Genomic DNA, 12,624 nt, shown 5'->3' with positions numbered 1-12,624 from the left:
TTACACATATAACATATTATTGATTTAAATTATATATTATATTGCGTAAAGAATACATTGTGTACTGAAAAAGCTTTACAAGATACATGGCAATGCATAATTATGGAAGTTACAAATATGTCGAATGACGCACTATGTTGCATTCAATCTAAATTTATACCTTTCCGTGTTGCAAAATTGTTTCAGTTAGTTGATTTTTGCATTTACATAAAGTAATTCGTACAAGACAATAGATTTTTATAACAAGACAGCCTCAAATGTCGTAAGCACCAGTATAAGTATATACCGTATTTCTTACCATTAAGGCTAAGACTTGTGCGATCGAATTTTTGAGCCCAACCGGTATAGTGATGACAACCGGCACGGCTCGGTTCAACTGAACGAACAGCTCAAGCAGGCTCGCTTGAGACGAGTCGATGGCTCGTCTCAAGCGGGCTAGGTTGGGGTGACCCACTAACTCAGCTCAGATGAGTCATCGGCTCGAGCCAGCTCCGTTGGTTTGGTTCGACTCAGCTCAACTCAGTTGGGATGAGCCACCAGCTCTCTTTATTCGGCTAAAGTGAGGAATCGGTTCGAACCAGCTCGGTTGGGTGAGCTGTTGGCTCGGCTCACTTCTCGGATCTTGGTTCGGATCGATAGTGAATGAGTGTAAGCCGAGCCGCTCGAGCCATTGATAATCCTAAACTGGGGGTCTATAACTTTTAACAATTTTTGGATCGAACCTAAACACTTGCTCCTCCGGAACTCAAAACCAGAACCTTGTGAATGATGTTCTTGCCTCCGGAAGACTTCTCGACGATCGAGATCGGCAGTCAGCTAGTTTTTAATGTACAGAAACAATCCGCCTATCTTTCATGATTATACATGGTGTTGGTATAATAATAATAATAATAATAATAATAATAATAATAATAATAATAATAATAATAATAATAATAATAATAATAATAATAATAATAATAATAATAATAACTTTATTTTCAGTGCCGTGAACAGCTCATTGGCAAAAATACAGCACTATGTTAAGACTATTATACAATCATTTAAAACAGACCAGAATATTTGTGATATAGAATGAATATTAGTAGGTTAAGACCCTTGTCAGAAGTTTAATATATTCACATTACAAGATTAAAGCTGATTATAAAATAAGATTAAAATAGATACAGTTAATATCATAAAATTAAAGTTTCATTTAACTATCGTTAAAATAATGAGTCAACTTTGCTTAAAATTTCATATCTTCTATGTAAAAGATCCTGGTTACCTATTGTCACATTTCCACATAAAATATTGGTTCTTTGAATAAAATGTTATAAAAAAGATATTCTGAAGATATATAATAATAATAAAATGAAGGCCCTTGTCGTGAAGTTAAAACAGATTAATCTTTGGAAAAAAATATAATTAAATAAAATAATTGCTCTATTGTTTCTCCCAACATATGTTCATTTTAAACTGTTATAAGACATTGTCACTCTTTTCAATATTTCGCGTTTTGAATTTAGTGCTACCAATGTTGACTGACTTCTTACACTATAACACGGCACTCTTATTCCTATATTTTCCAAGCAGTAATCGCTACTATATTTATTATCCAATACCATTTGAATAAAGTATTTATCCATAAAATTTCTTCTTTCTGCTAGAGATTGAAGTCCCCAAAAAGTTAACCAATATTCATACTCGTGTGAATAGTAGTCCTTTTTCATTTTATAACATAGTAATCGTATAAAACATTTCTGTACTGCTTCAAGTTTGTTAATAAGTATATTAGACAAGCTGTTCCAAACGACTGAACCAAATTCAAGTTTGGATCTAACAAGTGTCTTATATAAGTACACATAAGAACTACCATTTAAAAAATCAGGCCATTGATTAAAGATAAAACCTATGGTTTTTCTCGTTGCTTGTACTAAATCATTTATGTGATTACTAAATTTCAATTGTCTGTCATAAATAATACCAAGATCTTTAATTTGTTCTACTTTGTTTATTCTTACTCCATGAATTTTATATTTACTGACAAAGTATTGTGTTTTATTAGTAAATGTCATATATCTAGTTTTTCCAGAGTTAATAGTTAATAAATTATTCTCGCACCAATGGTTTACTGCATCTAAGTCTTTCTGCAGGAGATAATTATCATACTCATTATTAACTATTCTAAAGAGCTTTATGTCGTCTGCGTATAATAGTATTTTTGAATACCTTACTTTTCCTGGTAGGTCATTGATGAATAGAGAAAAAAGAAGCGGACCCAGGGGAGACCCTTGAGGTATTCCCTTCCCTATTTGACCTTGAGAAGATGTTACCTTGCCAATTTTTACCTTAAATGTTCTATTTGATAAGTAACTTTCAAACCATTTAATATAAGACGGTGATAGGCCAATGTTTGATAATTTATTCAGAAGTAATTTATGATCAATAGAGTCAAAGGCCTTTGACATATCAATATATATAACATCAACCTGTAAATTACTTTTTAGTGCAAAGTACGTAAAATCTGTAAAATGAATGAGATTCGTTGCAATCGATCTACCTTTATAAAAACCATGTTGCGTATCACTTAAAATATTCTTTACATTAAAATATAAATGTTGGTGTACGATTAATTCAAAAATCTTAGAGAATGCACTTACCAAACTAATAGGCCTATAATTTTTAACATCATATCTATCACCAGATTTGTATATTGGCACAACATATATTTGCTTCCATTTTGAAGGAAATACTCCAGTCTTTAACGATGTGTTACATATAATAGCTAAATTTGACGCTATTTCATTACTACAGGCTTTAATGATATAATATGGAATGTTATCAGGCCCAGGTGTAGTACTTCCCTTAATTTTACTGATTGCTTCAATTATTTCTTTTTGCGTGAAAGATGGAGTACAAATGGGTACATAATTATCATTATTTTCTGTCAGTTTCAGAACCTTACATTTTTTATTTTGGTTGGAGTCAGAATTAAAAGAATTATGAAATACAACTTTAAAACATTCTGCTATATCTAAAATTTCTGACACTGATGTATTATTATATTTTATCTGTTTTGGCATTTGTTTGTTATGTGATTGTTTGAATGTTCTCCAGAAATATAAACTGTCATTACAAATACTGTTCTCCAACGTTAAAAAGTAAAATTTTCTAGCCTCTAGATATTTCTTTTTGACCAACTTTCTTAAATCGGAGTACCTCTGATACCATATTTTAATAATAATAATAATAATAATAATAATAAGTCGTAGTAGTATTATCATTAATCATTATGTTGTCTATGTAGGATGCTTCAAGAGAGTACTTGAAACTAAACACAGGATTCAGCTCGATTTGGCTCGTTTTGGTTCGACTGGAGTCGAGCTTCGAGTCAAGTTGGAGGAAACTTTCTGAGTCGAGTTCTCGAGTCGAGCTCAAAGATACCTGTTTCGACTCGAGTCGAGGTTCAAAAAAAAACTCGCTCGAACTCGCTCGTGCCCATCTCTGTTGGTTTAGAGCTGCAATTTTGTTCTATTTCATATCAATGATACCTCTGTGAGTAAACTGAATGATTTAAATTTAATTCTAACTGTATAAGATTCCAATAGATCCCTATATACCATACAATATGAATTCCGTGGAAAAAAGTGTTTCATCACGCACCAAACTCAATAAATTCGGGGAAATTTGCTTTTGTATTAACAGATCTTATATAAACCAATGTAGTTGATATAGAGTTTGAAACACTAATAAAAACACATATTCTGAAAAATTAACTAAATACTGACATTGAAAAAATCACTATTTTCGAAGCAGTTGGGCTAACTTCACATATACTCCTGACATAAATTTGCTCCTTATTCCCTTATTTTTTGAGCATTAATTGTGGGACCATGTGAGATTGAAAGCACTAATTTAGCAGTAAATCCTGACATCGAAAAAAACGTCGCTGCGCCTCGAAGAACCACTATGTGTTAAAACCACAACTTTTCAGGAGAAGCAGAAAACATTCCACTCTTAAAATTTTGTCAAATATACACAGAAACACTTGAAAAATATAATAAAATTGTTCCTGCGTTAGCTTGCTTCAACAATATTATATTACTATTTCTGTGTTTACGTAGCATATATCGGTTTACCTTTTGCGCCTTTATAAGCACATAGAGGATTTGTATACATTAATCAATACATACGTGATGAGAATCTGAAACTTTCAATTTCCTATTATTTTTTCATTGTTGTGGCGAAACAATTGAATATTCACTTATCACATTAGGGTCTATAAGGGACTTTGCAGGACAACTTTCAGGTTTATTTGCACGGCATAACTCATTTTCGACAAAAATGTCACATAGCGGTTCTTCGAGACTCAGTGACGAAAAATAATTTTCTTCAAAGTGCTTGGACCAATTTCACATATACCCCAAATATAAATTTGTCCCTTATTCCCTTATTTATTGACCATAATTCTGAGATAATGCACTAGTTAAGCATGGATGAAAAGCACTAGTTAAGCACTAATTTCCTGTGAGTTTCATTTTGATTTTGAAACCACTTTTAGAAAGTATGTGAATAATCCCAGCACAAATTCTATGTATTTGAGCACTAATAAGCACTAAATCTTGACTTAAAAATTTTTTTTCTGTAATGTGTTTGGGCCTACTTCACGTGATTCTCTTTTATCCTGCAATTTTAAATGTCAACAACCGATGATTTCTGGTTTATCGGTCAACTAATTCTTGCTTGTAATACGGCCCAAATATTTTTCCATACTTCTGTATTTAATCAGAAGTGTTCTTTAAATTAAATGTGATGTCCTAAATGTCTTTTCACTAATAAATGCAGTCTTGTATTTAAAAAAAAAAAAAAAAGACAGAGAGAAAGAAAGAAAGAAAGAAAAAAGAAAGAAAAGAAAAGAAAAAGAGAAAGAAACCACTCATTGAAAAGCCATGAGCTTTCACATACAGTTGCAAGTAAATCAATAAAATGTGGGTTTTATTTGGCCAATTAGGATCTATATTTAGAACCAAAGTACTACTAGAATTTTCTACGAATAGTTGCGAGAATATAGCCGTCTATAGCTAGGTCGGTGGCCATTTTTTTAACAAGACTGTACATTTACATTGAATCTCAAATAAAATCTACTTTTCTGTTGGTGGTAACAAAATTAGAGAAATAAGGCACATACACACACAAAAGTTATTGAAATGAGTTGACGCACAATGGTTATAGTAGTATTTGAAAGCAAATAAACAAAGCACACTATAGGAGCTACGTCGTAGTGTACAAATCATTAGAATTACTTTTACTGCAAAACGAATGTTACAATGTACCCTTTTGGGAGTGATGCTTTCCATGGAAGTTTATATTTTGAGCAGCAAGGCACTATACGTTGTATATTATGCTGGGTCCAGAAAAATACATTTCTCCAATTTTAGTGTTTTACTACTTGTATCAAAGATACCTCTTAATCTTTTTACCAAAAAAATGCATCTAAGATGGATTTATAATGAAAGAATGGAGTCGAACAGGGACATACCCAGGAATTTATTTCGGGAGGGGTCTAAACCGTTTGGGTGAGGTCCAAATACAATTCGAGGGTAAATTATATGAACATTTCTAAAATTGCCCCTAAAAGTAGACTACATTTACAAGAAAAAGTTGGAATTTTTTTTTTGGGGGGGAAGTACAGAACCCCAGGATTATTTACCTAAATTATTTAAACATATTATATGCAACAGTGGGCAAGAATCCTGTTTACTGGTTTATTCTTCTTATGGTCATTTATTATTATTAGCGTCGCTTTTCAACATCGATGCTATATGAAACATGGACCTACAGTTTAACCTTTAAACGCCGGCTAGGGATTTTAAGGAAATCGTAGACTCTAACATTAGTGCCCCTGGTAACCCCTGTAATTATCTCAGAGCCATGATTCACCCATCAATGGAAAACATATGGATCACAGATTCCAATGAGGTAAGCCTTTTGCAATGTCCGCTTTATTCGTAGAAAAAGAAGAAGAAGAAAGTGAAAATCGGAAAATATGAAGAAAAAAATAGAATTTTCGAAGCTCTGGCAACCCTTACAATCACCCTACAATGCCAAAATGAAGGCCATGTGTAGGTAATACACTTGTGACAATAATAGCCTATACAAAAATGGTAGTCATTGCTGCAATACAAAAAGTGATAAAAAAAATTCAGAACCTAGTTCCTAATACAAACGCCAAGTATATCATTTTTGAAAGGTGGTTGCAGAGCTTCAAGTTGGCATCCCTGGTGACTTCCCATCCCCTAATTATCACAGAGTCGTGATTCATACATCGTTGGAAAGCTTATGGATCACAGATTCCAAAGAGGCAACACTTGTGCAAATCCCGCTTTATTCGCACAAGAAGAAGAAAGAGAAAATTACGGAAAAAGTATTAAAAAAATAGAATTTGGGAAAAACAAAAAAATGACTAAAAATTTGGTTATTTTGGTTAACTTTGCCCCTCCCCTACTCCAGACACATAAGCAACAAGTAGTTTTACAGCGTATTAGCGTTTAGTGGACTACTTAATTGTTTCTCATACCAAGTTTTATGACTGTACCCTCAAGGGGAGAAAAAACAAAAAGCACGAACTTTATCCTTCTTCCGTGGCACACTCTAAATACATAAAATGCATATTCTTGGAAAGCTTCATTCTTCGGAAACACATTTATACCAAAATTATCTTCGTGCCTTAATTAGTAGCTGAACTATGAAGGTTTAAAGCTATGACGCAGGGTTGCGTCAATAAGCGTTCAAAGGTTAAAGTGGAATTCATTATAATACGTTCTGTACTCTCCTACCAAAGATTGAACCCAAGACCACGTGTGTCAAAGGCACGAACGACATGGGAGGACCAGTGCTAGAAAACAGCTCGTAATTTGTTGTTGTATTCTGGAGGGAGAACGAGTATTAATGACTTATGGAATTCAAAAGTATACGTACACGTCGTCTATATATAAATTACGCGCATACCAACAGTAATTTATTTCTGATTGTAGTCTACGGGCATTGATATGGACAAACTATACAAAAGTGTCAAAATGATTCCCGATGGGGATACTCGGTTAAAAAAAACAAAAGTGTAAAAGCTTTTTCAAGACAGCTACCCTGAATGAGGTTTTCCTAGATTTTCCTCATTCATGCCAGATAAAATTCCGGTAATGATACCTAACATATACGTCCCAGACCGTATCCTTCCGCCCCAATCCTCTCTTCCTTCCCTTTCCTCGTATAGGTGATCGCCGAGGGCAAACATGGCCATAAATGCCGAAAGCTCAGAAATCTAACTCCTAAACCCCTAAAACTGAACAAAAATTATTAGAGGCTGTCTAAATGTGGGTGTGAAGAAGAACGGATAAAATTTTCTGAGTAGAACTGAAAAACCAAAAAGGAAATTGAAGTAAAAAGTAAAAAAAAAAGTATAGGAAAAAGAGAAAGAGAAGCTGGTTGAAACTTTATTGTTTAATGGAGAAGGAAAAACGGGGAGAAGAAGAAAGAAAAGAAAATTGAGTGAGGGGCACGGTGGCTCAGTGGTAGAGCGCTTATCACTGGTACATGGATCCCTGGTTCGATCCCCGGCCAAATAAATTTGTAGTAGGCTAGGCACCATCGTGTCCGTAGGTTTTCTCGGAATACTCCCGTTTTCTCCTACTTTCTCATTCCACCAATTCTTCCATCATTATTCATTTACCTTAATTATCCGTCTCCCTTAGCCTAAAGGGCATAATCGTGGGACGTTAAACTGAAAGATTTCATTTTCAAAGATTTTAAAAGAAAATTGAGTGGCATTGAAATGAATAATGACTATGTCACTCAAAGCCATTAGCTAAAGGGTGATATCAATAAAAATAAGTAACTACTCCTGAGAAGTCCTGCTCGAGAATCGGAGTAACTACACCTGGAGTAATCTCCTCCCTCAATTTGGTATCAATAAAACAAGCCACTACTCAGGTCTAGTCTGCTCCAGATTTATGAACGTTTACTCGCGCTTCCTCTGCACGTAGCACTGAGTCGTATCAATAAAAGAAGTGATTACTCATTTCTCCCATTCATCGCGCAGTCATTTCGTTGTTTTTAACCTATGGCGTAGTATCTTAAAAGCCATGAAACGGGCAAGTAGCAACGATAGCTTCAACCAAAGTGCATTTGTGGATATTTTAAAAGAGTTTCCAGTGGTACTTTCAAAGTCACAGCTACCAGAAAGTAAACGAAGGAAAGCCGAAACTTTGAAGGTAATTACAGTGAAATGCAACGAAATATCAAATACATCTACGACTGAGACACAAATTCAAAAGAGAATCTTTAATATTCGAGCGAGAATAAAACAAAAATAAAAAAGAAGAAAAAAATTAAAAAAAAAAAAGGAAAGAAGAAAGTAATACTGAAACCATGGGAATGAACCTATTTGAGCTGATGGATGTTGATTGGAATCCAGCAATATCAAGATTAACACGACAAGCACATATCACGTGTTGTCCAAGGTCTTTGTAGATTGTTTGGCTTTAAGAACGAAATCAGACACTTGGCTCCTTTGTTTTCTTTTTAAAAAAGTCCAGCCACCCACGTCATAAATCACGTCCATCTGATTGCATTTTCCACACCATACGTGTCCCCTTTCGTCTTGACATAAACAAAATACATTCTCATGTATACACCCTTTCTATCAACGTTGAGTTGAGTTGATTATTAGTTTAACGTCCTTTTCAGTAGCGTGCCTATATGAGACAGAACCCACTTATTAACGTGGAATCCAAACCACATGAGCTCCTGCCGGGAATCGAACGCGGGTCTCCTATGCCAAAGGCGCGTACGCTAACCGCTTAGCCACGAAATAGCTCTTCCTATTAACGTATTACTCTCCAAAATACTAGGTTTCTTTAATGCCACTTGTATATAGTCAAGTGCTCCGATAGCACCCGGAAATGGGTGATATCAATAAAACGGAGAAGTTACTCATTACGCCCAATTTTCAAGTAGTTACTCGCATTGGTATCAATAAAAAGAGAACTGAGCACTAGTCGTCCCGGCTGACCTCGAAGAAGCCCCGCCCTTTTGAAGTAACCACACCTCTATTCTCGAGCCGAGTAACTACTACGCGTTTGATATCAATAAAAATCAAAGACTCCTCTGTCATGCTAGTAACTTCTCCAAATTTGTGGAGCAAGCTAAATAGGTGACTCCGTGCGAAATATGGCAGAGTATATGATTGTTTTACTACGTAGAAAAACTTATAAACTGCATAGAAATGTTGGAAATGGAGATTACAAAAAGCATTATAAGTTTATGAAAGAAAATGTAGTGATTAGCACAACATTTTAAAAGGAGAATCAACCGAAATTCGGGGTGGTGGACTACGTAATGATGAAAAGATGCGGGTTTTCTTCAAGGGCGCCGATCCTGTGGGCGCCAGGGGGCCCGGGCCCCCAAAGCTCATGTGGGCCCCCTATTGTATTTATGAATGTACAATACTTGGCATAATTAGAGTGCAATTTGTCTTAAAATCCTGATATATATACCTTCTGCATCTGAATGCCCTCCTCCCCAATTTACAGAGAAATCGGTGCCCTTGGTTTCCTTGCGTTACGTGAGTGATCCGGAATTCAAGGTTGGAATGTCAGGGGATTCTGGTGTGGCTCAAAGTACTGTCTATGACTACCTGAAAATGGATTGTTTCCGGAAGTGTGCGTAATATACAAACAGCAAAGGCAGAGTGGCAAGAACAATATACATTTCCGGGTGCTATCGGAGCACTTGACTATACACAAGTGGCATTAAAGAAACCTAGTATTTTGGAGAGTAATACGTTAATAGGAAGAGCTATTTCGTGGCTAAGCGGTTAGCGTACATGCCTTTGGCATAGGAGACCCGCGTTCGATTCCCGGCAGGAGCTCATGTGGTTTGGATTCCACGTTAATAAGTGGGTTCTGTCTCACGTAGGCACGCTACTGAAAAGGACGTTAAACTAATAATCAACTCAACTCGACGTTGATAGAAAGGGTGTATACATGAGAATGTATTTTGTTTATGTCAAGGCGAAAGGGGACATGTATGGTATGGAGAACGCAATCAGATGGACGTGATTTATGACGTGGGTGGCTGGACTTTTTTAAAAAGAAAACAAAGGAGCCAAGTGTCTGATTTCGTTCTTAAAGCCAAACAATCTACAAAGACCTTGGACAACACGTGATATGCGCTTGTCGTGTTAATCTTGATATTGCTGGATTCCAATCGACATCCATCAGCTCAAATAGGTTCATTCCTATGGTTTGAGTATTACTTTCTTCTTTCCCGTTTTTTTATTTTTTCTTCTTTTTTATTTTTGTTTTATTCTCGCTCGAATATTAAAGATTCTCTTTTGAATTTGTGTCTCAGTCGTAGATGTATTTGATATTTCGTTGCATTTCACTGTAATTACCTTCAAAGTTTCGGCTTTCCTTCGTTTACTTTCTGGTAGCTGTGACTTTGAAAGTACCACTGGAAACTCTTTTACAATATCCACAAATGCACTTTGATTGAAGCTATCGTTGCTACTTGCCCGTTTCCTGGCTTTTAAGATACTACGCCATAGGTTAAAAACAACGAAATGACTGCGCGATGAATGGGAGAAATGAGTAATCACTTCTTTTATTGATACGACTCAGTGCTACGTGCAGAGGAAGCGCGAGTAAACGTTCATAAATCTGGAGCAGACTAGACCTGAGTAGTGGCTTGTTTTATTGATACGAAATTGAGGGAGGAGATTACTCCAGGTGTAGTTACTCTGATTCTCGAGCAGGACTTCTCAGGAGTAGTTACTTATTTTTATTGATATCACCCAATGTATATTGTTCTTGCCACTCTGCCTTTGCTGTTTGTATATTACGCACACTTCCGGAAACAATCCATTTTCAGGTAGTCATAGACAGTACTTTGAGCCACACCAGAATCCCCTGACATTCCGACCTGGAATCCCGGATCACTCACGTAACGCAAGAAAACCAAGGGCACCGATTTCTCTGTAAATTTGGGGGGAGAGGGCATTCAGATGCAGAAGGTATATATATCGGGATTTTAAGACAAATTGCACTCTAATTATGCCAAATATTGTATATTCATAAATACAATAGGGGGCCCACGTGAGCTTTGGGGGGCCCGGGCCCCCACAGGATCGGTGCCCTTGAAGAAAACCCGCATCTTTTCATCATTACGTAGTCCACCACGGTTGATTCTCCTTAAAAAATGTTGTGCTAATCACTACATTTTCTTTCATAAACTTATAATGCTTTTTGTAATCTCCATTTCCAACATTTCTATGCAGTTTATAAATTTTTCTACGTAGTAAAACAATCATATACTATGCCATATTTCGCACGGAGTCACCTATTTAGCTTGCTCCACAAATTTGGAGAAGTTACTAGCATCACAGAGGAGTCTTTGAATTTTATTGATATCAAACGCGTAGTAGTTACTCGGCTCGAGAATAGAGGTGTGGTTACTTCAAAAGGGCGGGGCTTCTCCGAGGTCAGCCGAGACGACTAGTGCTCAGTTCTCTTTTTATTGATACCAATGCGAGTAACTACTTCAAAATTGGGCGTAATGAGTAACTTCTCCGTTTTATTGATATCACCCAAAGACTATAGTCAGGGGCGGATCCAGGACCGACTTCTGGGGGAGGCGGTGGGTTGTTATACTGCTACTTAGAGCTACTTTTAAGAACTTCAAACTCTGGGATGGGTTTTATTTATATATACAGTATATGTATCAAATAAGAAAGTTTCCTCTACTGGGGGGAAGATCGCTCCGATCGCCCCCCCCCTGGATCCGCCCCTGACTATAGTACAATTAGATTCCCAGTTGGCTTGAGTATTTTATGTAACGTGCCTCTAATATGTATAATGTGCTTATAGTACCCATAATATATACACCGTCAATGAGGTCATGGAATGCCGTGGTGATCAACGGTGAATGAACGACCTTGCACCTCGCAGGCATGCAAAACTTTGTGAATCATTATTTTTCATAAAAGTAGAAAGAGATTTGACTTACCTGAAGTGCTAAACAGATGAATCCAGGTGAAGAACGTTTGTTTTTCCGATTTAAAAATATAACTTTCACTGTCACGTTCCTCCCGTGACTAGAGCACACCGTTCACTCAGCTACGAGAGCAATTGGCAAACTCCAATTACGTGCGTACAACTCCATCCATACCTGGAGACTGTTACGTGACAATAAATAAGAAGTCATTTAGGATGGCCTTGGAACAGGAGCGGATGTTGTGCACATTATGATTACTTTTTTTTTTTTTTTTGACTGAGTGAACAATTGGTTATGAAACGGAAAATGGATAATATAAACGAATACCCAAGTTGAGTGTGAACGTGCTGAAATACAATAAATACGACACATAGTGAACTTTTAGGTTATTGGAAATACTGTAAACTGTTTCCACAGATATCCTAGAGTGTATCATATATTGTTTATTACACTGGTAGTGCGTGGGCAAGTATTTTATGCATTTGGTTTTAGAAAAAGAAAACATTCAAAAGCAAGCTTCAAGATAAAAAAAAAAAAAGTTGATGTGTAAATCAACGTTTACTTAAGGAGAATTGATTGCAATAGTTATAGTAT

General features: G+C 36.0%; 1 protein-coding gene across 1 annotated transcript in view; it reads right to left on the bottom strand.

Moving 5' to 3' along the window:
• LOC145681015 (carcinine transporter-like) overlaps positions 1-12,205 on the bottom strand; it is a gene marked incomplete at its 3' end in the record, with an annotated part of 124,904 nt that extends 112,699 nt beyond the window's left edge. Inside the window, exon 1 of the mRNA XM_081752335.1 lies at positions 12,043-12,205. The remainder of the gene's footprint in view (positions 1-12,042) is intronic.
• Between the last annotated feature and the right edge of the window lie 419 nt (positions 12,206-12,624).

Source organism: Thermobia domestica, chromosome 1 (genome assembly GCF_964235325.1).
Source record: "Thermobia domestica chromosome 1, izTheDome1.hap1.1, whole genome shotgun sequence".
Classification (NCBI taxonomy): domain Eukaryota; kingdom Metazoa; phylum Arthropoda; class Insecta; order Zygentoma; family Lepismatidae; genus Thermobia; species Thermobia domestica.
Note: the sequence above shows the minus strand (reverse complement) of the source record. Positions and strands in the feature narration are given on the sequence as shown.